The following is a 14,297-nucleotide window of genomic DNA, read 5'->3' as shown; positions in this document are numbered from 1 at the left end:
CCACCCACCCTTCTGACCCCCAACCTCAGACAGTTGCAGTGTGAGAGTTGAACATCTCTTCAAAGAGTGAGATAGGAGGGAGTGGGGAGTCACCTGCAAAAGGAACATGGGGAGTGGAAATTAGCATGATGGCATTTAATAGGTGACAGTGTCCTTCCTGGCTGGGGAGGGACCATGTCTGTCAAGCTATCACTGCCCAATCCCCTCTTCCCAGGAACTACAATGCTGTGGGGGTGGAGTCAGGTGGAGGAAGGGTCTGGGCAGGCAGAGTTTGGGTAGGAGACAGCAGGGCCTGAATGGCAGGTGGGCAATGGCTCTTGAGTGGGAGAGGGAGTTGATGGATGGGCTGTGTCAGGCACTCTTGCTGGGCAGATGGGTGCCGGGGAGGATTGTGTTTGTGCCTTGAATGAGCGGGTGCCTAGAGCTTCCAGAGTTTCTTCTGCCATTTCATACTGGTCTTGCTGAAGGGCAAGAGAGGATGCAAAGAAGATGCATCTTGAAGTTCCATGGGGTCCTGGCTCTCCCATTCAGAGAACTTGTTGTACAGAGAATTCTGGATTCTTAGGGAGGCAATGTGAGCTTCGATCAGGTTGGTCTTGGAATTTACTAAGGAAACTAATAAGAGAGCGAATATTTGTTTCACCCATGAGATTTGGATTTGATAGGTCTAGGTGGGGCTGGGAGTCTGTTCTGAAAGAGCAGTAACATAATACAAATACCTACTATTCGCGTGGCATTGGTAATCAGCTGCCCATTCCAGAGATGAGGTGCAATCAATTTCCATCAGAGTGAAGGAGCCCATGGGAGGCCAGCCATGACACACGATCGTACTGGGCGTATCACATTTGCAGTCTGCATGCCAAACCCCAGCTCTCTGGAGAAGCTGGGGTAAGTTGTTCCAAATTTCAAAGTTTTCTGACTAGCTCTAGATTTACCCCTTTAAGTAACCCTTTAAATTTTTAGCCACTGTGTTTGTGGTTCTTTGTAAAATGTTTTACATGCGTCCACGTCTTCTTAAGCAGAGTAACACAACCATAAATGTAACCTTTTCTTGACGTCTCAGGGGTGTGTTAGAAACCTTAATTAATGGATCACGCTATAATTCAGTGGGGCGGATGGGACACTTTGATTATACCAAATAGCCCCCTGAGGTTCTGGGTTTTGTGCCTGCTTTTTAGTTTTTCCAGTAGTGGTTCTTGCTGACGGATGTCCCTTCTTGCTAGATACAATGTACCTGCCTAAAGCAAGTTTGTCTTCGCTTTTAATTTTCATTCCTTATGTGAGCTTAGAAAATGGGTAACTGAAGTTCTTATAACTAAGTGAAGCAAATCTTGTGATTAACTTCCCGTCATCCATGCCATACCAATTTGGAATGCGGTGTAATTTGGGATTGACCTCAATCAGCCTAAGGTGATGGGCCTGACACTTAAGGGTGCATCTACTGTTTTGCTTGACAACGGTTGGGTTATAAATGGACACATGGCATAATTTTTACCAGTGAGATTCAAGGAGGTTTTTGACTGATTTGGGGGAAAGTTCTCTCTGGCAACAGAAAGGCACTGGAAGTAACTTTCTAGGTAGATGGAAACAAGAAAGGCTGTCCTGATTGCTCTTGGCAGCTGAATTATAGCTTTGAGAGCTTTCTTTGGAAAGAGGCCCACTGGTAGTGACAGAGTGGCAGGATGTGGAACTTAAGCGACAGGCAGAGGGGAGCAATGGAGAGAACCTGAACCACGTGAATTGGTTGAACCTCTAAACCTCCTCTTGTGTGAATTATTCTATTTTCTTGGAATAGAAATTGGGTTTTGGTTACGTGTAACTGAAAGCAAACCATTGGGTAAATGTCAAATGTATGAAATAATGTTGAGTAGGTTCTGGGTGAAGCCTGAAGTCTTTATTTCGTGCGTTTGTTACTCAATTTGGGTTCCTCAGAAGTTCGGTTTTATGTTTTGCTTTTGAAGTGGAACTTTTTTCTCCATGAGATTTTCCAGGTAGGTAGTGACCGGTCCTCATTTGCCTTCCCCTGCCTAGCATTGCTCACAGTGCCTCACACTCTCCAGACGTCCAAAAGACAAATTGACTTGCACTTGGCTGTCTGCCTGCATCTGAAGTGTGCTTTCTCCATGTTCACAGTGATTCCGGCTTGTTCTTTACTCTCTACCTATCGGGTTTATTAGGATGTTAAAACATACCATAAACTATCAATTCTTTTTGGTGGTGCTTGGGATTGAAGTCAGGGCCTCATATATGCTAGGCAAGAGCTCTACCACTAAGCCACGCCCCCAGCCTAGTTTTTTTTAAATTTTTTAATTTTTTTTGGGGGGTGCTGGAGATTGAACCCACGGCCTTGTGCTTACAAGGCAAGCACTCTACCGACTGAGCTATCTCCCCAGCCCCTAATTTTTTTTTAAGTAGTGTTTTCCAACTTACAAAGTGCCACCTCATACTTACTGGGATCATCATTTTTCGGATAAGGATACTAAAGGCCATGGGCTTGCATTGCAATTTAATTTCAGAACTAGTTCTTAACAAATTTAACTTTGAAATGGCATCCTAAGCCATTTCCACTTTTGGAATAAATAACCCTATTCCTTCTAAAGCAAGTGCTCCAATGTTTGCTAAAAGGCATAAAGAACTTACAGTGCTGCGGGTCAAGTCTTCAGGAGGCCCCTCCAACTGAGGCTGCCTCTGCCTCCCACAGCCGCCCTCCTCCTCTGAAGAATTGCATTTTGCCATCAGGTTTAAGCTCTTCAGGGTTCACAGCTTGAGTTTCTCACTTAGCTAATTGGTGCTTATTCTTCTTTCCTATTGGCTTATTGTTTTTGCCAATAGGAAGAAAGCAGGAGTTTGCCTCGTCTGCTGTTGCAAGCTTTGCAGCTAAAAATGAACTGTGAAGCTTGGGTGTGTCTTGCTTCAGACATGTCCACAGGATAGTTATTCACACAGAGTTGTTTGTAAGCAGGGCCCTGAGTAGATCTACTTCTCCTGGGTCTATCAAGAATGGGAAGGGCTCCTTTGGAATACAGTGCACTAGGTTAAAATTGAGTTCCTACTTCATTTCCCATGTGTAGGGTCAGCTTATCCATCTGACCCTAGCACAGAGTTCCAAGAATGATGTTTGGAAGTTGGCTCGTCCCTTATCCTCTGGGACATTGCTCCAAGGGCTTAAGCCATTTGTGTTTTCCTTGGACTTCTCCATCCCTCTGCCCCACTGGGGCCTCTCTAACGATGGCTGGACACGCTGGGATGCACAGCTCATTCTGATTCCTATGCCTTTGGTTATCCAGCTGTTCTCTCCTTTACTTTGAAACGTATAGAAATTATTGTGTAGAACACTTTTTTTGACATTGTTTTGAAAATGGCAGTGTGTGTATATTTGTCTCCTGGAGGGCAGAGATTATGTTTTACATTGATTTTGTAGGATGCATAGCATCTAGCATTAACTTTGTATAGAATTTAGAGTTAGTAGAAGAGTTTGTCACCCAGAAAATACCTGAGGAATGTCATCACCTCTTCCTTTGAGCTTTATGGATCATCTGCTCACTCCTTTTGCTGCTAAGTGCCTTCCTGTCTACTTACTGTGAAGCTGAGTGTGGGCTTTTAAGGGGATGAGTGGGTGTGAACTTAGCTTATATCATCTGAATGGTTCTTCAGTATATTCTAAATACATTCTGACTTTTTGGGGGAATTTTGGAGGGGAGAAAAGTGGGAAAATAAGGGTTGAGCGGAGAGGATTGGTGTAGTTGAACATGAAAAGAGAAAGGTTTGAAGGCTTCTTGCTGCCTTGACACATCTGACCTTGGGTGGAGGGGTTTCCCCCCTGAGGGGCAGAGGGCGCTCCCTGCCCAAGGGGTGACACTGTGGCTCTTTGTGAATTATCTGCTCTGCTAGCCAAGGTTAAAAAAAAAATGGAGGGAACTTGGGGTGAGTAGTTTCTTCTCCAAGACCTATGACTGACTTCGCAGACTTCTCTTTTTCCTCTACGAAATTCCAGTCATTGATGAGCCTCTAAAGAAAAGCCCACCATCAGAGATCCTGAGGCCTGGCCACTTTCTACATCCCACCGTGTGAGAATGTGGAGGTGCTGAAGTCATTTGAGGGCAGTTGAGGAGAGCAAACCCCACATTCAGACTCTCCTGAGATTGCGCTTTCAAGCCTTGGGTGTCCAAGTTTATGGTCTCTTACTCTTTTTCCTTTTTTCCAACATTGCCCTTCTCCCTCTTCTTGCTGCATCCCAGTACTCTGAGCTTTGAGGGGTTCTTGGATACAGAATCTGCCCAGTTCCTGCCAGGCCCACCTCCCATGGCTCAGCCAGCTCTGTTTCTAGCACCATCCTTTGCTGAGCAAGGCCAGGCCTCTGGGATTCAGTGTGGCAGTGTGCCCCTCCATCCTTATTTCCCACCTCAGGCAGTTCATTACCAAATACCCAAATGGGTGTCTGGGGTTGTTTTTGGTATTTTGAAAGTTGCAGAATCAAAATGGAGTCACTCTTTTCAAACCCTCACCAACACATAAATAAAGCCAGGAGGCTGTGAAGGGCTCTCATGCACATTTGCCTGATGACAAAAACTATTCACAAGACTCTCCAGAACCACAATCTTGCCCAAAGACCATCACAACCTTATACAAAGAATACTCCTACAAGGACGTCTGTCCAATAACTATCTATAATACCTTGGACTGGTGCTGCCCTCGTTATTGATCCTGAACACCCTTGATTTTAATCCTTGTGGTCAAGGATTATTGTTTCAAAATCTCTTATGTAATCCTCATTTTACCTCTGACAATTTCCCCTCGCCTTGGTCTTCCTTTGGTGTGCATATTCCCAGCACAATGCTCTTCCTGAATAAACTTGATTAATCTTTTGAGAATCTCTATTTGTTATTTTGTTTGGTAGCATCAAGGTGACTGGAGAGACCTACCTGACATCGATAGGCATCCAGGGCTGCTAACTCCCTGCAGTGCACTAGGAAGGCCGTTCCTCAAAAAGTGTCATTGGCTCCTCTGTTGAGAAACATGAAGTAGTCTAGGAAGAATGTCAGGCTTTGATCTTCAAGGTGACATGGGGTGGTGTGGTGGTGAGTTCCTGCTCTGCCATATCTTGGCCCTGTGACTTTAGCTTCCTAGCCTCTGTCTCCTCCTCCATGAGTAATTAGAGTCCCCACTAGTTCAGATAGAGTCAGATTTATTATTACATGGAAGGCACTTGTTGGGACAGTGGCTGGGACATACTAAGCACTGTAGAGCACTTTTTATTATTGTGCCTTGTAAGAGCTGATCCTGCCTGGGCCTCCAGCCACCCCTTTGACCTCAGGTTGAGGCTATTATCCTGACAACCACTCACTTGGTCATGTGACTGAGAATCTTAGCCCAGAGCCTTGCACCTGAGTCACCCTGGGAACCTCCCCTTACTTGCCTCTGCTCCCAGTCCACCTCCTGCCTCCTGGCCTTGCTCCCTTAGATCCTTCCAGAGGGCTGGTCCTCTGTTCCTTTCATTAGGAGTCTGCTTCTACTGCACCACCACTTCTCTCTGTCCTCAGAGTTATGTGTGCATTTGCTGTTATTTTTTTTAGAAACTCACTTAAACTGTGGTTTTTAAAATGCAGATTCTTGGGCCCCACCCCAGAGATTCCACTTTGTATGTCCAAGCAGGGGTTTTGAGTCTGCATTTCACCTGATGGTGGTGGTCTTTATAAAGTGAGCCTTCATCTCTGTGGGGCCTTTCCTCCCCAGGAAGGGGAGGTTGTTGCTGCTCTCACCCCAAGAGATCCAAGGCTCATTGGCACTTTACAGCAGACCCCCATCTGGTTCAGGTATGTGTGTCATCATCCTTGGCGGGTTTTTGAAGATCTATTTGGAATTCCACATTTGAACTCATGCCTTAATTTAGAATGGCTGATTTGAGAAATGATGGGTGTCAGGAGGTGAAGGGTGACATTGCCTTCCTCTGGAATAGTCATATAATGGAAGGAGCCTCAGGCCTGGAACTCTGAGGCATGGGTCTCAGCCCCGACTGCATCACCAGCTGCTGTGTGACCTTGGCTGAGTCACTCATCCTCTCTGAGCCTCACTTTCCTGTTTTCCAACATGAGGGGTTGGACAGATTTAGTTTCCTTTCTACTCTACAAGTCTGTAAGTCTGTGAGCCTATTTAATTGTGCTGACAGCTTTAGAATGGCTAATTAATGAGAGTTTAGTGGGAACACAATTAAGTGATAATGAAGGCCTCAGAAGTACATCTCTCCACTTCTTGTAATGAGTTCAGCCTATGAGACTTGAGTGTGTTTTCACTGAATGGAGCCCCTGAGAAGAGGGAACAAAGAGCCACCGTCTTCTACCTGGGAATTGAAGGAGGCCAGGAGTTAGGAACAAAGTCACACACAGAGGAAGCCAGGCAGCAGACTCGTCCTTCAGCAAAAGAAGTTGACTGGCAGGGAGGGCTGGGAGCCCTGTGGATGAGTGCAAAGTCAGCCGCTCTGCAGACCTGGATAATGGTCATCCAGCTTTACAGCCATTTCCAGAACATGTTCAGCTGCATCCCCTTGTTCAGTATTCTTAGACCTGGTGATTAGATAAGCCTAGAACTTTCATCACACCCATTTAATGCTTGAGAAATGGAGGTGCAGAGCAGGGCCAGCCGCCCAAGGGCAAGGAGCTAATCAGCGATCCAGATCTAGACTCATCTGGGCTTCTTGCTTCCAGAGCCCACGTGCTTTCCCCTCTTGCCACTAGTTCCTCCAGTCTGGGATGCCGCCTCTGCTGGCTGTTCTGAGTGACTGGCCTGGATGATGTGATCTCTTTGTTCCTAGTGCTCCAAGAAGGGATTGCAGAGCCATCCTGGACCATGGCTTTGCAGGATGGTCCCCAGGAGTGGGGAAGATGAAGTTGGTGTGTGGGGTGGGGCTTTCAAGAGAAGCTGCTGTCAGGCTTCTTGGAATCTTCTTGACTGGCCGTGGCCTTGCTGGTGAGGGCTGGTTTGGCCAGGCATGTCAATGTGGCCGTGGTCAGTGTTTGCTGACTGACTTAGATTGCACCAAGGGTGGATTATCTTAAAGTGGGAGTATGGGAAAGAGAAAGAGTGACCCATAGAGTTGGGGTGCTCTGTCCCAGGAAGACAAACAGTAAGAAGAACCCAACAAGAAAGGAAACCCAATCTGCATGGTGTGTGGGAGAGGCAGGGTCTCCTGATTTGGAGGTGGAGGTCAGAAGCCCATGAACTTCTCAAAGACTCTCAAAGTCTGCTGGTAACTTTGGCTGCAAGGACACAAGACCTTGACCTTTCCCTTCTACGTGAACTGGGACATAAGCATTATGCAGAGATGCAGCATCTTTGCTGCAGAGGGAGGGATGGGAAGGGAGGGAGGGAGTGAGTGTCTGTCTGGGTCTTGCCCTAGAAATGCTTCAAGTAATAAAATCAGGACAGCTTAAGAAATCCATTACCCCTCTCTGCCTCCCACAGCCATGTGGAGGAGATGGGGGAGAGGCCTGGGGACTGGCCAGGTAGTGTGACCTCAGGTGCCTAATCTGTGTACCAGGAAATAGGATGAAGAGATTGGGAGGCCCAGCAGCTCCCATTCAGGTGGGTCTGGAGGAGATCTTTTGGGGAGACAGAGGAGATGGCATGAGAGAGATGCCAGAAAGATAGGGGAGGAGAGAGGAGGAGAGAGAGAGAGGAAAGGAAAGGAAAGGAAAGGAGATTGAAGGAAGCTAATGAGAGGTGAGGAGAAGAGCAAGAGGCCCAGAGGATGTGATGGTCTTGTCCAGCCCTGCCATCCAGAAGGCCATGTGGCCTTTGGCCAGTCAGACCTTCTGAACTTCAACTTCCATACTGAAGAATAGAGATGATAACACCTACCTCACTGTTTTGAAGGGTAGATGAGCAGGTTACCAACCCTAAAGTGCCAAACGAAGTCATGTGTAGAATTTCCAGGGGAAGTGACAAGAAAGGAAGCAGGCAAGGCTAGAGCTGGGCAGAGGGGAGGGGAGAGACTTTCCAGAACTTTCTTTTCCTGGGAATGTAGATAAAGGAAAATGGGTGAAAGCAGGGAATAAACCCAAAGGTGGACTAAGGAAGAAATAAAATCCTCCCTTGGTGGCACTTGCACTCCCTCTGGGAGTCGGAGAACCCAGGGCCTGCCTGTGCCCCGCGGTGTCCCTGGGTGAGGGGCCTCCCTGGGCAAAAACGTTCCCCATGGGGCTGGGGTGGGCCCCATGCTACTCCAGCTTCCTTCCCAGAGGCCCACAGCAGGAAAAGGGCATCTCTGTCTTCAAGTTCTCAAGGAACATCCCGGTTTATGTAAGACTTAGAACTCCTGAAGGGCTGAGGAACTGGAGTTGGGGGACATGTAAAAGCCCATAGCAGAATGTGGACCAGAGGATGAGAGGTCTAGAAATAAGAAAGAAGAATCTGGGTGAAGAATGTTCTGGAGAGTCCCAAACCAAGAAAGTTTCCCTTGGAACATGTAAGCCCAGCTCCACAGTCCTTCCTTCTTCTGCTTGTGCCTGGATCCCCATCTTGGCATGAGGCAATGCCAAGGGCGGGGGAAGCGGGAGGCACAGGGCCGGGTCAGGGCAGCCAGCTCCCCTGGCAGGCTAGATTTATGATTTGGCTGAGCTGGGGATAGAGGAAGCCTGCAACCATCCAGGGTATGAAAAGCGGCCTAGTGTTTCCTGGAGGAGCCTCGGTGCCAAAGGCAGGGGCATCCATCTGGCCTCACTGTGTAGTACATTTGTCACCCTGGAGCTCAGAGCTTGGCTGGCCTCCCTTCTGCCATCTGAAGCCACTGAGGCCAGTGCCCACCTCAGTAACTAACCCTGCTGTGGGACCTGCCACTCTAGTAGGTCCACTGAGTCGGGGTAGGGGTGCCTCTTCCCTTGGGACCCTCATAGACTGGGCTTTCCAGCTGGTGCACATCAAAGCCGGTATCCATTTAACTTCCCATGGGGATAAAAAAAATCTGGGGTCAGAGAGGGCCAGGGCTGCAGTTTCATGCTGTGTTCTGAGGAGGTCCTCCAAGCTACCTTGAGAGCTGCTGAGGGAGGCTGAGCATCCAGGGCCAGCACCCCCGATACACACCACCAGTGTGGCTCTGCTTCCTTTTCATCTAGATATTTGGATGTTCTAGATAAACGTTCAATGAGTTCTACTGCTGCTGAGAAAAAAGAAAAGAAAAAGAAAGAAAGGAAAAGAAAGTTCGAAGACTACAAATCTTGTCTAATTTTGAAGAAGGTACACAGAATCTCAGAAGGCTGGAAGGCTAGCAGCGTAACCGGTTGTTGACAGCACAGTTACAAGAACCCAAGCCTCTGGCTCCGACGCCATGATTTCCTTGATACTTGGTACTTTCCTATGATACTTGGCTGCCTTTTTTGAGGGGTGGGTCTGAACATTCAATGGCCAACCCTCTGCTGTATCTGAAATTTGGGTGCTGAGCTATCTCAGCTTTACCTCTGTTAGAGGGAGCTTTGAAACATAACACAGGCATGGCCCAGGCAAGCCTCTTTCAAGTTTGAAGCAAGACCTCTGTGGTCGACCCATGACTACAGCCTCCACCACCCGGGGCCTGTCTCCAGGCCTGCACCCATTTTGGCTTCTGATGATGGTGCTGACTCAGTTGCTCTCTGCCTGTGGTTCTTGGATTCTGTTCCAGAAAACCCCAGGTGAACTTGTCTCCTGGACAGGGGGGCTCCCTCCACCTCGTTCTCCATGCCCTGTTTCTAATGGTTCCTTCAGTCTTCCTTGTCCTCTTTCCCAGCTTGATTTTCCCTGTTTTATGCTCTGATTCCTGAGCTGGACTTGCTTTTCCAACAGGTTGCCTTCATTCTCTCACCTCCGCCCCCAATTTTACAGCTCCTGGCTTTGCTCTTCCTAAATACTCCTCTTAGCTTCTTGGAGCTGGAACCTTCTTGAAGCAAACCACCTGGAAGCCTTCTTCTCCTGGTAGGATCCACCATATGGGCCTCTCAGAGTTCCGTAGAAGAAGAAATAAGGGAGCTAGCATTTTCTGAGGGCTGGACATTGGCTATTTGATCCCCTTTGATCCTCATAGCAATCCTATGAAGTAGATATTAGGATTCTCACTTTTTATATAGGAAAGCTGAATTGCAGAGATTCAGCAGCTTGCTCAAGGTCACATAGTGACAAGTTTATAACGCTGGTTCTGCCTAATGCCTGAGCCTCTGTAGTTCCCACAGCACGGAGCTCCCTAGTCAAGCCAGTGAGCCTTACATGGCCAGGCAATGAGCCTTAGGGCAGGGGTGGTACAGCCTGGTGATGACCTGTCCAAAGCACCACCACAGACTGAGCACGGCTGGGAAATGTAGGAAAGAGGGGCAGAACTCTGCTAGTTATACAGGCCAAGAAAGACTAGAATTTTTGTCCTCATTGAGGCAAGCCACAGTTGTTTCCGAAGAGGGAGGGGAATGTTAAAGCCGCAGGTGGAGTCCCAGCCTTCTTTGTGGTAGCTACTATATGACAGGGAGTAGGTGGTGGTTAGTCTCTTATAATTGGGACAGACTGGAGGCTATGGAATGTCCTTCACGTGCTACCACCCCATTCCCCAGCCTGTTTCCCTCAGGATGAGTTCTGCTTACTTGTGTCTTGGTGGGCAGCGTGGGGAATGCTGGATAGAGGAAGTCTGTGGGTGTGTGGAGACTTCCTGATGGCCTGGTTGGCTTTCTCCTTCCCCAAGCCCAGGACCCACAGGAAGGGCAGCAAAGAGACATGTGGCTGTGGGACAGGAGCAAGTGTGGAGATGCTTCTGACCTCTCCATCTTCTGGAGCATGAGCACCAGGACAGGGGGTGGGGAGGGCAAAGACCAAATGGGAGTAGTAAAGGACTGGGCGGGAGAGAGCAATGACTGTGCTGCTGATTCTTTTATGAAATGCTGCTGCTTCTGAAGTTGTTCCCCTAGATCATTCAGCAGAGGGAGCTGAGGGCTGGCAGCAGCAGCTGTGCAGGAGGCAGGAGCACAGGGGTGGCATCATCACCCTGTGGCTGGAGGCAGCAGCGGGGAGGAGGAAGGCATGGTGTCTCCTACCTGTTCTAGAATCTGTGCATCTCACACCACCCATCCCCCTGGGCTCCAGGCCCAGGAAGAAAGAGGGACAGGGTGGAGATTAGAGAAGGACTGGCACCCCAGGAAGAGGCACACATGCACACACACAGTTGGTCTCTCTCTCTCTCTCTCTCTCTCTCTCTCTCTCTCTTTCTCTCTCTGTCACACACACACCACACACACAGTTGGTCTCCCTCTCTCTCTTGCTCTCTCTCTCTCTCTCTCTCTCTCTCACACACACACACACACACACACACACACATGCACACACACACTCTCTCTCTCTCTCTCTTTCCCCGGTCTTGCACTCTCTCCACCAAGGCATAACACCACTACTCTCTGGTCCAGCCAAAGTTGGAGTGTTTCTGGGATGAGCAAATCCACTCCCTGAGGATAAATCATCCTAAACCTTCCTCAGGCATCTTTGAGGAAACTCAGGAGAGGAAGCCAGCCCTCAGTGGGGTGGCAGGGACTTGGCCAGCCGGGAGGACAGCCTGGGAGCCAGTGATTGGCGTGTCACCGCCTGGGCTGCGAGCTGTTTGCAACGCTTTTGTCTGGTGTTGGAAGCGAGGCTGGGCAGCGTGAGGGACAATCAGAGCCGTTCAGGGCCGGCTGCGGCACTGTGCCCTGCTTTCCCTGCGGCGGGACCGAGCTGCCTGGAGCAGCCGGGCGGTTTGGAGATGTTTTCTTGCTGACCTCACCTGAGTGCAGTGGCCTGGGTGGATCTCACAGGGACTGTCTGCTGCCTGAGAGCAGTGTAGCAGCCCTCCTGGCTCTCAGATGAGACACTCCGGTGGGCGTCGAGCCTGGCCCCTCATCCTCCTCCCCTTTCAGGGACTTAGGAGCCCATGTGCCTGTAGCCCTGGTCTTCTCCCAGGCTTGGACTGGAGTCCTGAGCTCTGAAGCGTGGGGTGAGCAGTGGGCAGGGGCAGGCTCGGGTGGACAGCTGGATAGATGGTGCTGCTTTCCCAGGACCACTTCTCCGGCCACTGCCTCACTTTCCTGTGCGGTGTCTGAGCTTCTCCCGGTGAGTACTTGCACAGATGTCCCTTTCTGTGTTGCCGGCTGTGCCCATGTGAGTCACAGCGGACCAGCTCTAAGGCTTTATTTTCAGAGAATGGACATAAATTGGCCTCACTTGGTGCCAGCTAGATCAGGGGAGACCTAGGGAGCCTGGCCAGTGTGGGGTGAGGAGTTGGGGTGTTGGGAAACAGGGCTGCTGGAGTAAGAGGTCCCAGAAGTCTAAGAAGTTCTTTTCACTACTTCCCACTCCTGGTTGGGTAATAGTGTGTCCAAGAGTGCCTGTAGGGATGGCACCCTAGAATGCCCTATTCACCTGCATCGCAGGCTGTGGGGTCAACACATGTGCCCTTGTCGCCAATGCACGCTAGTCGAAGGGCTGGGGGGTGGAGTGAGATGTGCCCCTTTCTTTCCCTGGCCGTGTGGCTTCCCATACTCTTTCACCTACATTGCTGCCCTGGGGCCATTGAGAAGGGCTCTGTGACCCTTCTGCCTGCTCCCTTGGAGACCCTGACCCAAAGGCTGCTGGGCTTCTGAGGGTCAAGTTGCTATTGGCACTGCCAGGAATGGGCATTGAAACCCCTCTTGGGGGCTAGGGATATAGCTCAGTTGGTAGAGTGCTTGCCTTGAGAGCACAAGGCCCTGGGTTCAATCCCCATCACTGCAACAAAACAAAACAAAACAACAAAACTACCTCTTTTGCAAACAGTGACATGTCCACCTCAAATATTTACAAAATGAGACAAGATGAGGTTGGGGAGCTGCAGGTCTCAAGACCAGTGATAGCCCTGTCCCCTACCTACACATGTACATGCTGTCCTTGGTGGTTATGGTTGTTTTCAGATTGGGCATATGGAGGTGTACGAGGTTGCGACCTGCTGAGTGAAGTCGGGGTTCCTTTCCTCCTAGATGGGCCTCCACTGCCTCTTTCCCTCTCACAGTCATCCCCGTCTTCCTAGCTTTCCACATGCATCTGTGATCATGTTTTCTCCCCTTCGTGACTGCACAATCTTCATTTATATCTCTGTAAGTTTCATATCATGAGTGTATTTGGACAAGAAACCTCTGAGGTCCTACTGAGAGATACGCCAACTTTTGAGAGGGTTGTGGACAGGGAGCAACAATGTACAGCACCCCCTCCTCCACCCCAATACATTCTCATCCTTCATGGCCACCTGAAATACAAGGCAGGGCTGGAGGGCTGATTCGGACTCACTTGACAATTCTGGTCCTGCAGTTCAGGAATCATGAAGTGGAGGCTGCAGCGGTGTGCAGGGCGGGGCTTCTCCACAGCAGCACTATAATTCGGACTGCATAGTCTTGGTAGTGGGGGACCATCCTGTTTCTTATAGGATATTTAGTGGTATCCCTGACCTCTACCTCATTTTGACAATCAAAAATGCCTCCAGATGTTTCAGAGTAACCCCCAGAGGCAGAATCACCCCTGGTTGAGAACTGCTGGTTTAGGTTAACCCTGCTGCTGTTTGTGACCCAAGGTCTAGCAGGGATGGGTCAAGCCCAGCTGTCTATGGGTTGGGAGTTCAGACTCTGGGGCTCTATGCTTATGTGTTCTCACTCATGATCCCACCCAGTCTAGGCCAGAGAGTCACTTAGTGTCCTCCTGTCACCACCAGCTCCAGACTTCCCAGGGAAAATGTGGTGAGGCTCAGGGGGCTGGTTGGAGTCCCCATCTATGTACTTGAAATCTAAGGAAAGAATATTTGCACAGCAGGGTGCCACCGTTCCCTCCTGACATTTTCCTAGAGCCAAAGTGGCCTCAATGCCAGGATGGGTTCAGCATTCAGAGCAGGCATGAGGGTGCTCTTGCATGCGCACGTACTATGCGGGCACTTTCTTACAGCGTCCTGGATCTGGTACTGTGTGAGTGATATGGAGGTAGGCCCTGTTGAGTGAGACAGACATCCTGTTAGGCACCAATAAGAGGATTCTGTAACTTGCTTCACTTAAGTCTTATTCTTCTGAGAGAGAGAGAGTGAGCAAGGGGTCTCCTGTTTACCAGAATCCCCGTGTGGCCACGATGGTCTTGCTTGTTCTCAGTCCAGGAGGACTGTGTGGAGGAAACATTTCAAGCCCTATAGTGTTCCAGGGAGGCTGCACCATGTGCCCACTGTGAAGCCCTTGAGTCCTTCTTTTACCTGACAGTGAGTTTGGGGAACAGGTAGAGAAGATAGCTCAGGAGTTTCCTTTCCTCTCCTGGGT

The 14,297-nt window shown here is 49.5% G+C and overlaps 1 protein-coding gene across 7 annotated transcripts in view; it reads left to right on the top strand.

Annotated features, from left to right (window-relative positions):
• Positions 1-14,297, top strand: part of SEMA5B (semaphorin 5B) — a 115,606-nt gene that overhangs the window by 23,662 nt on the left and 77,647 nt on the right. Inside the window, exon 1 of one of the 7 annotated variants that reach the window (XM_079155284.1) lies at positions 11,607-12,084. The exons of the other annotated variants lie outside the window; for them this stretch is intronic. The gene's annotated coding sequence lies outside the window, so the exon portion shown is untranslated. Of the gene's footprint in view, positions 1-11,606; positions 12,085-14,297 lie in introns of those variants that run through there. 7 annotated transcript variants of the gene reach the window in all.

This window comes from Sciurus vulgaris (assembly GCF_902686455.1).
Source record: "Sciurus vulgaris genome assembly, chromosome: 10".
Classification (NCBI taxonomy): domain Eukaryota; kingdom Metazoa; phylum Chordata; class Mammalia; order Rodentia; family Sciuridae; genus Sciurus; species Sciurus vulgaris.
The sequence above is the reverse complement of the archived record's forward strand: the minus strand, read 5'-3'. Positions and strand labels throughout refer to the sequence as shown.